The sequence below is a fragment of the Mesitornis unicolor genome, unplaced genomic scaffold (assembly GCF_000695765.1).
Source record: "Mesitornis unicolor isolate BGI_N332 unplaced genomic scaffold, ASM69576v1 scaffold31578, whole genome shotgun sequence".
NCBI lineage: Eukaryota > Metazoa > Chordata > Aves > Mesitornithiformes > Mesitornithidae > Mesitornis > Mesitornis unicolor.
Window position 1 is genome coordinate 34,460 of NW_010203050.1, and position 11,838 is coordinate 46,297.

Sequence of the window (11,838 nt, forward strand, 5' to 3'; positions counted from 1 at the left end):
TCAAGATTAGCCACATTCTGCCTACAGCTTGGAGCCTTCACTACAGATGCACAGGAAAAGTATAGCGATGCAGCTGTTATGCATTCAAATTGCACTATCACTTTAGATTAGTAGCCCTACTTTACCTTTCTAAGGAAGGAGAAATAATTTTCTCCTTTCTAGAGAAGGGAGTTTTTCAGCACAGAAAAAAGAGCAAGCCTTGGGAGTGTGGCAAAGGAGTCCAGCTTTTTGCATGGGTGATTCCTTCCTTATCTATATTGTTCATCTTTTCTTTTATAACCTCTGAATAAGTTTAGTCATCCACTATACACACACGAGTGTCTTATGATGTGAAATAAGACAACAAGACCAAGCTCTGAAATGAGCAAGCAGTTTCTCCTGCACAGGATACCCAGCACAAAACAAAGCAAACAACTATCTGCAGCTGTGCCTTCAGAACATCTGTAAATCTCCATTGAGGGGTTTTTCATTCTCATAAACAGAATGAAAGCACCTTTTTACCACATCTGCCATAAGTGCGCCGGTCATCCTGGAAACAAGTCGTGCCAGAGTCATGGCAAAAAAAAAAGCAAAGCATGTTGCCTGTAGACACTTTCAAAGGGGCATGAACTTCATACACAAGAACAAAGCTACTGCTCCGCACCAAGGCTACAGCTAACTTTTTCCAGTCTAAGAAACAGCAGTTTCAGTCCAGTTGGCATCCAGTGTCCTGATTCAAGTTCTGTTTCAGAATCAGGAGCAAGTCTGAGCAGTTCTCAGCAATTTTAGGAAAGTTAGGAACAGCGCTGTAAGGACAAGGATCCTTGTTCAATGAACAAGGCAAGCGTTTCAGAACAAGACTTCTATTATAGGCACCTATATGAAAATCTGTACTTTATGACAGTATTCAAAAATAGCATTCCTGTTCAGAAGATGGAAAAAAACCATCTAAGCACAGGGGCCTGATTTCAAGCAACCTCTGCTAACTTCACTCCCGTTATTCTGAACTGTCAGTGGGATGCGAACGTGGCCAGGCATATTAAAGCTGGAAGATTTACGTAACCACTAACGATCCACTCCGACTGACAAAAGTCAATTCTGAAAATATTCCCCTGGGAAAAAAAAATCCAGCATTTATTTCAGTTAAAAAAGTAACAGCTGATCCTCCCCTGAGGAAACCACGATAGCCTCCTACAGGTTATAAATGATGTAATTCAGACTGCCTGTGGGAAGCTGAAAACATTTGTCTTTTAGCTCAAGGTATCTATTTTAAAGCTGTCACTGCAGTATTATCTATAACCTTAATTAGCTGAGAAAGTTCTTCACCAGTTAAACTGCTATATTTACATGTCATCTACACCCCCTTACCACCCATGTCCTCCACGTCAGCTTTTGGATACACCAGTGACGAAGCACACAACCTTGCACGAGGCAAAGCTCCTCCACTGACTGCCCCTGCACTACGAGAGCCAAACGCTACAGGTTGTACTTGCTCAATAGGCTGAGCTACCCGTGAACATTATTCACGCAAGCTACTTAAGAAGATTAATTTGCAGCTTTCTATAGGAGCTTTTGGCTGTACTTGCACTTTGGCTGTTACTACAAACTGTTCTGTTAACAAGGGATACTTTTGATTTCATGCTTAGATTATCAAGTAAAGATTATTTATACAAGTAGTAATGTATGAAGCCATAAAATTATACAATAGAGGATAGGACAACTTTACACATTCATTAGCCACAACCATACTTATTCATATCCTAGCATCACCTATTCATATCCTACCTGTTTGAGTGCCCTGCAAAAGCAGAAACAGGAAAACAAAAAAACCTCATACAATACTGGTACAACGTGGCCAAAGTATAGTTCTGATACAGAGAACCTGCAGTCAGGATCCTTAAAATTATCTTTACTACCTTCAGATAAATCACACAGTATTACCTTTAAAATAGGCAGTCCCAGCTTTCACTGCAATTCTGTGACAGACAACTTCCATATACAGATTAGGAGTTTGTACCAAAGCAGAAGCATTTAATTTTTAAAAGGGCCATTATGCAAACAGATGGAGCTTTTTAGGCTTTGATGATTGAGCCCAGGGAGATCTCCTGTCTGATGCACCTGAACTAGAATACACAGCCAAGGACCTCGTGCTTGCAGAAAACCACAAGAACTTCTTGTTCTACAAAGCTAAACTTTACCATTTTGCTCTTTATGAGCCTCTGACTTCCTGACAAGGCAGTATCATCTAAATAGATGGTTGTATTACACTGAAGCCTGTACACACAGCATCTTACATCATCTCGCAAAAACAGGAGTTACAATTACATTTAAAGCCTTAAAGCCCTAAAGCCTTTTTTTGGTTTAAGCAATGCAAATATTTTACAGCTCTCTGAGAAATTCTCCTTGGTATGAATTTGTTAGGTAATGATGCCAGTTTCAAGGCATCTCACTCTGGCTCCCAAAAATAAGCAGCAACTGACACTCCTTATAAACAAGCAGCATTTATTATACTATGCACTTTGAAGGTCTCTTCCTATTTAAGGTGGAAAGGCAGCACACAGGCACACTGCCTGTTCTCACATTTCCTTTCAACCACATCACTGAACTATATTTCAACTTCTCACTCAAAAGCACTGCAACAGATGAGGCTTTTAGAAAAGAGACTTGAAAAGTATACAACACTAGAAGGGAAAAGCGATGGCATGCAGAGCACTTACCAGAAGCTTTTTGTCCTTTCAGTATTTCTATATGGTAGAGAAGAAAAAAAACCACTCCTTCGATCTTGTTTAAAACCAGTTGAAATCCACCAACTCCTTTAAACCCCCAGCAACTGCCAGACTGAGAGCCTCTGCTTCTGTGTGCTTTTACTTAAAGACGTGGGTAGCGCCTTCTGACTAAAGAGGGGCTGGCTCTGCCTTGCATAAGCTAGGTAAACACCACCACACCGTGCACCATTGGCTGGAGTCAGAGGCTGCATCCTGCTTGCTACTCCATCAATTCATCCATCTCTGGCCCCAGAAAGGAAAAAAGGAAGCAGAGGGTGTTGAGAACGATCCTGCAGCCCAGTTCCCCAGCAGCTCTGTGGATGAGATTCTCAGAGAAATGCTGATCTGCTTCTCTTACATAACTGTACCCAGGCATGCTATACCTTATTTCTTTCTTTTTTTTCTTTTTTTTTTGTTTTTAATCACCACTTATTAGCCCTGCTAGCTTTCCTCACCTCCCACACAAAAAGTGATTTCTTAATACAGTGGGAATTAAACCAGCAGCAGCTCTTCATTGCTACCCCCATTTTCACTAATACCACAGAACTGGAGACATGACACACCTGCAGATACCACCTGTGTGCACTTGACTCCCATGGCCAGTGATGCTGTAGCAGCTCATTCCTGTAGGAGGCATCTTAAGAAAGGCAAATCTGCACATGACAGACCAGATTCTGAGCTCAGCTCTTCTTCCACTAACATCAAAATCACTGCATCAAGCCAGTGGGTGGGATAATTTAAATGTCTGAGCCATAAAATGGTGATGAAGTTACCACAGCTTCCAAGTTACCGCCTCTCAGAATTGATCATGCAAATACTCTGAGGCTGCCACAAGCGTGATACAACACAGTAGCTTAACATTTACAACAAGTTTTACATCACAGCTGTAGTAGGCCAAGAAGATGTGCATGGTTACCCTGACTCAAGTGGTGTGTACTCAGGCTGATACTTGACATCTCCAAGTTCTACAGGTGACTACTGCTCTGATTTCTGGTGCTCCTTCTTTGACTTGCCACCTCAATTTTGCAACCACAACTTTATGGACTGGTTTCCCTGATCTATTTCCCTGTCTATTGGTTTACCCACTCAGTTGTTTTTCAGCTGGATCCGTCTCCCAGTTCAGCCATGGCATGGCTGTTCAGTCATACCAGTAGAACCAAAGGCAGGAAGGGCAGGCAGGCTCAGTACTCAGAAGTACTCAAAGCTAAGCACTGTTAAAACGGGCTTTTTCTTCATAGTGCCATACCACAGCACAAGTTGCAATTCCACATAAGTCAGCTTCACTGCTGAGAATAAGGTGAATGGGTACCTGTTTTCTCTCTCCTTGACCTGTATTCCACAACCAACCTTTCCTCAAGTAATACTGCAAGGCTATCCTGTGACAGGATCTTGTCATCTACCTGAAAGACTTAACTGCAGAACAACTTGCCAGAAGATATTCTGGATAATAAAACTGTATATAGGCTCAAAGACACTTTTTTTTTTCCTCCTCTCATACATTACTAAGCACAAAGATACCACTTTGCTCAATGGAAGTGATGGAGCCACAAAAGACAGGTGGTTGGAGAAACATCAATGTACAGGTGCTCCCTTGTTCCCACTCTTCTGGCCACCAAAAAGGACATGCTACTGAATACTGATCTGAGATGGTATGGTCAATATCACAGCTGTCAGATAACTAAACTGGGAAAGGGTTTGGAAACCAAGCACAAACAAAGCCCACAGCACAAAAACCCCAACTTTTTTAACCCAAATCATTTTGCTAATCTGTTTGTGAGTTTAATTCTGTAAAGGAGGGTATAGAAACCTTCTGAATCAGTCTCACCAGTAAAGCCCAACACTAATCAAGCCACATCTTGAGATTAAAGTTGAGCCTTCCTCCCTGTCAAAAATCAATGGCCTGACTCTACTGGCACTTGAACCTAGCTTTTCCACTGATAACTAGAACTTAAAAATGGCACCATTCACTGTGGTGGAAGAGTTGCCCAACACCTTCAACTATTTTATACTTTGTCCTGGCCTACACAAGTTGAGCACCCTTAATGCTTTTTTAATCAGGGCTAAGTTTTTGTGAGTTTTTTGTTGGGGTTTTGTTGTTGGGGTTTTGTTGTCTGTTTGGGTTTTTTGTTTGTTTTGTGGCATTTGTGGTTTGGTTGGTTGTTTTTTTGTTGTTTTTTTTAAGAACACTATCAGGACTATTAGTATCAAGTAACACAAAGATATGGCAACAAGAGTACAAAAGGTGTATCCAGGTATTTAACTGTAGTGATAAGTTACATTGATATGACCACTTTCAGGTTGCATTACTTTTCTCACACGAGCTGTAACACTGGAGTTAACCTATTTCAGAAGTGTTCAATCTGAAAAGCACAAGGTAGCACTAACTTATTTCTAGGCCTCCTTTGTTTTCTCATTTTACAGATGCCCCTGTCAGGTTAATAAGCCTGTGGATTAGTTTACACTGAAGACACACAAGAAGTATCAGAGTAAGCAACTGCAGGTTATCCATGCCTTTTACTGTCCAACCCAGTGTGCCACAGATAACAGTTCTTAGCTCTACATCCCATTTGACCTCATATTAGTGACAGGTATTATTCTGGAGCACACTCTTCTGCTACCAGGCAAATCCACTACCATAATCCCCTTTTCATAGCTAATCATGCCCCATCTTAAAGCAGAGCATTTTGGAGTTTGTTTTGTTCCTAGTGGCACCATTACACAGCTACCTCTGAACATCACCCTACAGAGTTCAAAACACTTTGTTTCCCTGCCCACATTTGCTCACAGCCATGCTCTACTCATCTGTTCTTGTGTCAACATTGTCCCCCACTTTTAATAGGAGGAGGGTTTAAGGATTTCCACCCTGCACAAGAATCATGCTCTGTCTTCAGGACTGGAAGCAAATGCCCCAAGTGCACTTTCCCTAGGCAAGGTATTGGACTTTCCCCAGAGCAGAGCTGCTGCCAACCATGTCAGACTGAAACAATGAAATCCGTAGCCCAAGATACCACTGCTAATTTCAGGAAGTGATGCTTAACTGCAGGGGAGGTTCTTTCCTTGACGCTGTTAAAGAAATAAAGGGCTGTATCATCATGTTCTTCTATCTGACTCACGAGCAGATGCTGTACAGTTTGATATAATTGCGTGATTTCACATGACATTCAAAATGAGCTTGGAAGAGGAATGCATTTCTAGCTACATCAGTTAAAAAGACAACCTTGCAGACACGGGCAAAGGGCAATGCTATGTCCCCTATCATGCAGGCAGCCAAGATGCCGAAGTGCCAAACTCTTCATCAGACTTAATCTGATCAGTACATTACTGTTAAATTTCACAACGGACATTTTAAACATGCCTTTACTGATAGTTTTGTTTAAAAAAGCAGGCAGAGGGTGGAATAAAAGCCTCACACAGGATAACTGCTTGAAATTGCCACACACAGTGTGCAGAGAAAAAGAGACCGAAGCAAACACTGATAAGAGAGAGAAACCATGGAAGAATAGGATCTGTAATGGTCCCAAGGTGAAGTTTACTTATACACCCAATACTGAGTGTATAAGTACACTCAATACACTGCCCTAACTCTGTTTCCCACCAAGTCAGTGGCTGAACTCTGATCAAAGCCAATGATACCCAAAAAAGAAAAATATTTCATACACTGGAAAGCGTGAACACTGTTCCATAAAGACTAATCCCAGGTGCACAGGGGAAGAAAGGAAGGAAGATTACTGACTTGCCAGCCCTATTAATCTTTCACTGTGTTATGTCACATATAATCTCTGCGCAAAGGAGTTCCCATGTTACACAGTTAATAAAGTCATAATACAGTGTTTTAAGGGAATTATGAGGGGGGAGAAGGTGCCTGAAGCCAAGAACATGCTAATTAGAGCATACAATAGAAATGTTAATCAAATAATCTTTGGGAAGAGGAAGACGGAAGGAAATGACCTAATCCTCTGCACTACTGTGTGATGCCTTGTGGCAAGCAGTAAGAAAATTCTTGTAAGGGCCAAGCAAACAAAGGTCCATTGTTACAGCTACAGCTTTCAGAGAAGGCTTTGCTGTATCTCAAGTTGCTGCAACACGAAGCACTGACATTACTTCAACTCTTCCACAATGACCACTTCTGGAAGGGGTGGGAGAGGCTGATTAGATTTGCAGGACAGCTGAGTATAAAAGATCTAAGTAGAATCTCAAGTTCTTAAGGCACAGCAAATTCTCCTTCAATGGGATCTGCTAACTCTAAAATGCCTGTCATACAACAACCATGGTGATCCTTAGGCAACTGTGGAGCAATTCGTTGCTGAAGCTGCAGCAGCCTTAGTTACACGGAGGCAACAAATCCCCATGCTGCAGAGAGGCATTTCCCATGACTCGAGTCACCCTTTGCCGTCAGACAAACCTAATGAGCATTTCTCATGAAGTCCTATTCCACCCTTAGATCTCTGTGTGCCTGCTTTGCAGGTACACCAGGGAAGGCCTCCTTCTACTCAAGGACAGCACATCATCAATGCATGTCCCACTCTGCAGACTGAAAAACACTTGTCCCTCTGTCTTCAGTTTAATCTCTGCTTTAGTAGGCACATGTGGCTTTTAGCACTGTACCAACTCAGTACTTTCAAATTCCTATAGCAGATAGACCTCATCAAGAAAAGTGCATGCAAGATTCCTGATCCTTGCACTGAGAATGTATTTCATAGATTATCTTACTATGAGCCTGAAGGAATTTCAGGCAGGAATAAAGGAATACCTACAGGACAGCAGAGCTACTGACTTTTATGTGCTTATGTGTTTCCAAGAGGCTGAGTCAACTCCGTTCATCGTAAGGGACTCACAGCACCACAGGATAATTTCAGGAGGTGATTTAGTCCAATCTCCTGCTCAAAGCAGGAGTTGGCTTCCCAGATCTTGAGCTATTCCTGCAAGAGACTGGGAGCTTTAAGCATGAAATAGCCTCTCAAGACATGCATTCCCTCAGGAAATAGGAAAGTCATACCGAATGCTGGAGAACTGCAGATGACGAGCAGTCTTTCAGACCAGTCTGGAGGTTCATGTTTGTTCCCAGCCTTCCTATGGCTGATTCAACATTTGCTTAAAATAAAACACTTGGCAAAAATTACTGCAGGGAGTTTGCTGTAGCCACACCAAAGATTGTTTGGGCTGATTAAACACTTGAAAGGGTGAGACCCACGGCATACCCTGTGTTTTACAACAACTTCACAAGAGAAATGTGTCCCAATAAGCAGTTCAGCACTGACACTACAGAACTCTATTAACAGTCATTGTTGCCCAAGACAGATCACAGAATCACAGAATCTCAGGAGTTGGAAGGGACCTCGAAAGATCATCCAGTCCAACCCCCGTGCCAGAGCAGGATCACCTAGAGTAGCTCACACAGGAACGTGTCCAGGTTGGTTCTGAATGTCTCCAGAGAAGGAGACTCCACAATCTCTCTGGGCAGCCTGGTCCACTGCTCTGTAACCCCCACAGTAAAGAAGTTTTTCCTCATGTTCAGATTGAACCTCCTGTGCTCCAGCTTGCTCCCATTGCCCCTTGTCCTGTCATTGGACATCAGAGAGAAGACCCTGGCTCCCTCCCCCTGACACTCGCCTTTTACAAATTCATAAACATGAATGAGGTCACCCCTCAGTCTCCTCTTCTCCAAGCTAAAGAGACCCAGCTCCCTCAGCCACTCCTCATAACGCAGATGCTCCACTCCCTCAATCATCTTTGTGGCTCTGCGCTGGACTCTTTCAAGCAATTCCCTGTCCTTCTTGAACTGAGGGGCCCAGAACTGGACACAATATTCCAAATGCGGTCTCACCAGGGCAGAGTAGAGGGGAAGGAGAACCTCTCTCGACCTACTAACCATCAGGGGTGCTTCTGATACACCCCAGGATGCCATTGGCCTTCTTGGCCGCAAGGGCACATTGCTGGCTCATGGTCATCCTGCTGGCCACCAACACCCCCAGGTCCTTTTCTGCCTTGCAGCTTCAAGGGAATTGAATTTTGACAGTTCTTGAGAACTGAGCTGTTCTTAAGATTGTCCTTCACCTGGCTTATCAAGAAGGGCCTGAAACATCAGACATGCTAGATATCTAGAAATCTAAGACTGAAAGGATGACAGGTAAGGCATCATCCTGAAGAAAGTACATTGCTTCCCAAAACATCTGATGTAAGCCGTCTGCAAAGTCAGAAACACACAGATGTAGTTGCAACAGGCTTATTTCCAAGACAGTGAACTTGAGTTTCCCAGGTACCTGGGCACAGCCATTGTGAAAGATGTGGGGCTTTTTAGGTGCCTTGGTTTTGTTTGTGGTTGGTTGGTTGGTTGTTTTCCCTTTTAAATTCTTCAGGAACATTTCTGGATCTGGCAAACTGTGCAAGTCAGATACCATACCTGCAAGTTCAATTAACATAGGCTATGTACCAGCACTTCCTCAAAGAACTTTCTAGCTGTAGTTCTGTGTACTTCGAACAGCAGAACTTAAATTCGCTGAGCTTCAAGTATTATGATTTCCTCTAAATGAAGAGAGGGAGGCCCAATTTGAATTCATTTCCAAGATGCAGCTTTCCTGCTTGCAAAACTTCTAAGATACCTTCTAGCAGAACTAGCTGAACCTGCATTACCTGAAAGTTTTCATTCCCACAAAGGTAGATCATTTGACCATGGACTTATTCAGAGAAAAGTTAAGACAGACAGTTGTTAGAAGTACTAACACATCTTTGCTTCACTTCCAGTGATGAAAAACATTTCACATAGATAAGCAAAAAGAAAAAAAAAAAGACAGAAAAAGTATTCAGTTACAGAAATTCAGCTATAACTGGCTGGGTCCCCACACTCATTCTAGGAAAAAAAAATATCTTAAGAGGGACAAAATTTAAGAACTATTCAGTACAGTTTCTACTCAACTTCCACATCACACAAATGGCTATCTTAAAATAAGGTAGGTACCTTTTCACTCAGAGAGGTCATGAAACACAAAAGCAAAGTTTATCTAATAGTCCTTTCCCTCTGCTTTAGCCTAAATTCCTCACCATACTTAAACTCTTCACACTCATTTTCACTGTAGTTCACCTGCAATTCCAGTAAAAAAAATGCTGGAAAACCTCCACAATGCTCTCCTCACCTCTGCATGTTAATGTCCCAAGTCTGCAGTTCATACCTGAATATTTTGTAAGTCATTACTAATAAATGCACCATCTTACTATAGTTCTCCTCCTCCTAACTTCAAACTTTGGGCAGTCTTTATATAAGGTACAAAACCTGGCCTTTCCAAGCATATCACCTGCAGTATTTACATATAAGAGCAGATGACCCACATACCTCTGGGGAGCTGTCAGAGGTCTGCCTACTCTCTGCAAGTCAGGTGCCAGGTTTTTATAGTGGCCTGATAGGATACATTACAGCCTCACACACAAACGGCTGGTTTGGCACCTCAGTTTCCTGTATTTCTGACACTCAAGCACGTCTTTTTAGGAACAGCACTGTATAAGCTCAGGTACAGAACAAAGGTTACTTTAGGCAACAACCCAAGAGAACAAGAATTGATTAGTTTGCATTTGTAATAGGTTTCTAATAGAGATACAGTGAAATATCTCCAGATACATTAAAAGCTGTCTCTTAATGAGTAAGGTGGACCAGCTTTTATGGTAATACAACTTGTATTTATACATAAACACAAAATAAACTTTTTGCATGCTTTGTTTCCATGTTAATCACCTACAGTCAGCAATTCAAAGAGGATAAAGTTCAAATATCTTCTCCACCTCCTCATGATCACCTACCTGTTCCCAGGTTGTTACTGCTCAGAGGAAAAAAAATCCCATGTCATTCCATTAGATCTCTGTCCTTCCTTTATAATTCCATGGGCAATGCATGATTTAGCATATCTAGAAAGGAGTAATACTTTACCTCCTACACTTCTAAACAATTTGGATAAGAGGTTTGCTGCTTATAAACAGGCAGCTGCACTTTTACCTCTATGTGGGCACTAACACCTAACAACAGAAAAGGTCATTCCCAAAGAGCAGTAACAATTCAGTCCTATGGGTGCCATCTCTAAATTTTACTCCTTGGTTGAGACAGGAATGCAGTTTCTTGTTTACAGGTACTCTTGGGTCGTCACAGATATTTGCCATTATTGTGTCGAACAGTCTCACCAAAACCAGCCAAGGATGAAATACCTCAACCATGGAGACAGAGCTGTACTACTTCTATAGGGTCTCAAGGGACTTCGGTCTGACCATACAGTCCCATTTTCATTAAGAGCTAAAGAAACTTATGTTTAATATTTGACATATAGTTGGAAGTTTAAGCCATCACTAGTTTCAAGTTTTCAATTTGCTATGCATACACAAAAATGTCACCTTCAAGTAAGAGAAGGTATCTAGCTGCATATGGCAACCTTTAGAAGTTAAGAGTCTTCAGTTACAACCAGAAGAACTCTGATTAAAAAGTACATTCAAGTGCGTGGGTAACAAGTTACATTTCTGAAAAACACCAAAATGTGGTTTTGTACCATGATAGTGGCATGTTTGCTTTTTAAAGTAACCATGCTCTCCAGAAGCTGTATTGCTTTTGTCCTCTCAGAGTATGTCACTAAGAAAAGAAAAAAGTCAGACAAAAATTTGAAGGCAAAAGTAATTATAAATCAGCAGAATACAGGGACACTGACAGTCACTGTGGCAGAGCACTTCTCCAGCAACAAAGTGTGCACCCATTGCTAAGCAGCAGTAAAACATTCAGCTGGTATTTTCATGGACCACTCTCACATTTTCAGTGATGTTAAGCCATGTCACTAATCCTAATGAAATTACATTAGCAAGACAGCAATTTGACCCTCAGTAATTGTCAGTGAGAAAAGTGCTGCTGAAGACAAAAAATTATGTTCTTCCTTTATCCACCAAACCAGAGTTCTGTCTGAATGAAAAACTTCAAGATTAGGCCTAGAAATCGGTAAGATTCCTACAACTGAAGTCTGGGGACACAAGTTCAGAGTATACTTATTTCCCACATAACGTTTTCAAGCAAAATAGCTCAGTAATTTATTCTAAAAAACACATGCTTAAAGCCTGGCTAGGACTCTGGTTT

The 11,838-nt window shown here is 41.7% G+C and overlaps 1 protein-coding gene across 1 annotated transcript in view; it reads right to left on the minus strand.

Moving 5' to 3' along the window:
• Nucleotides 1–2,870, minus strand: part of PELI1 (pellino E3 ubiquitin protein ligase 1) — an 18,702-nt gene extending 15,832 nt beyond the window's left edge. Inside the window, exon 1 of the mRNA XM_010190597.1 lies at nt 2,697–2,870. The gene's annotated coding sequence lies outside the window, so the exon portion shown is untranslated. The remainder of the gene's footprint in view (nt 1–2,696) is intronic.
• Nucleotides 2,871–11,838: the final 8,968 nt, after the last annotated feature.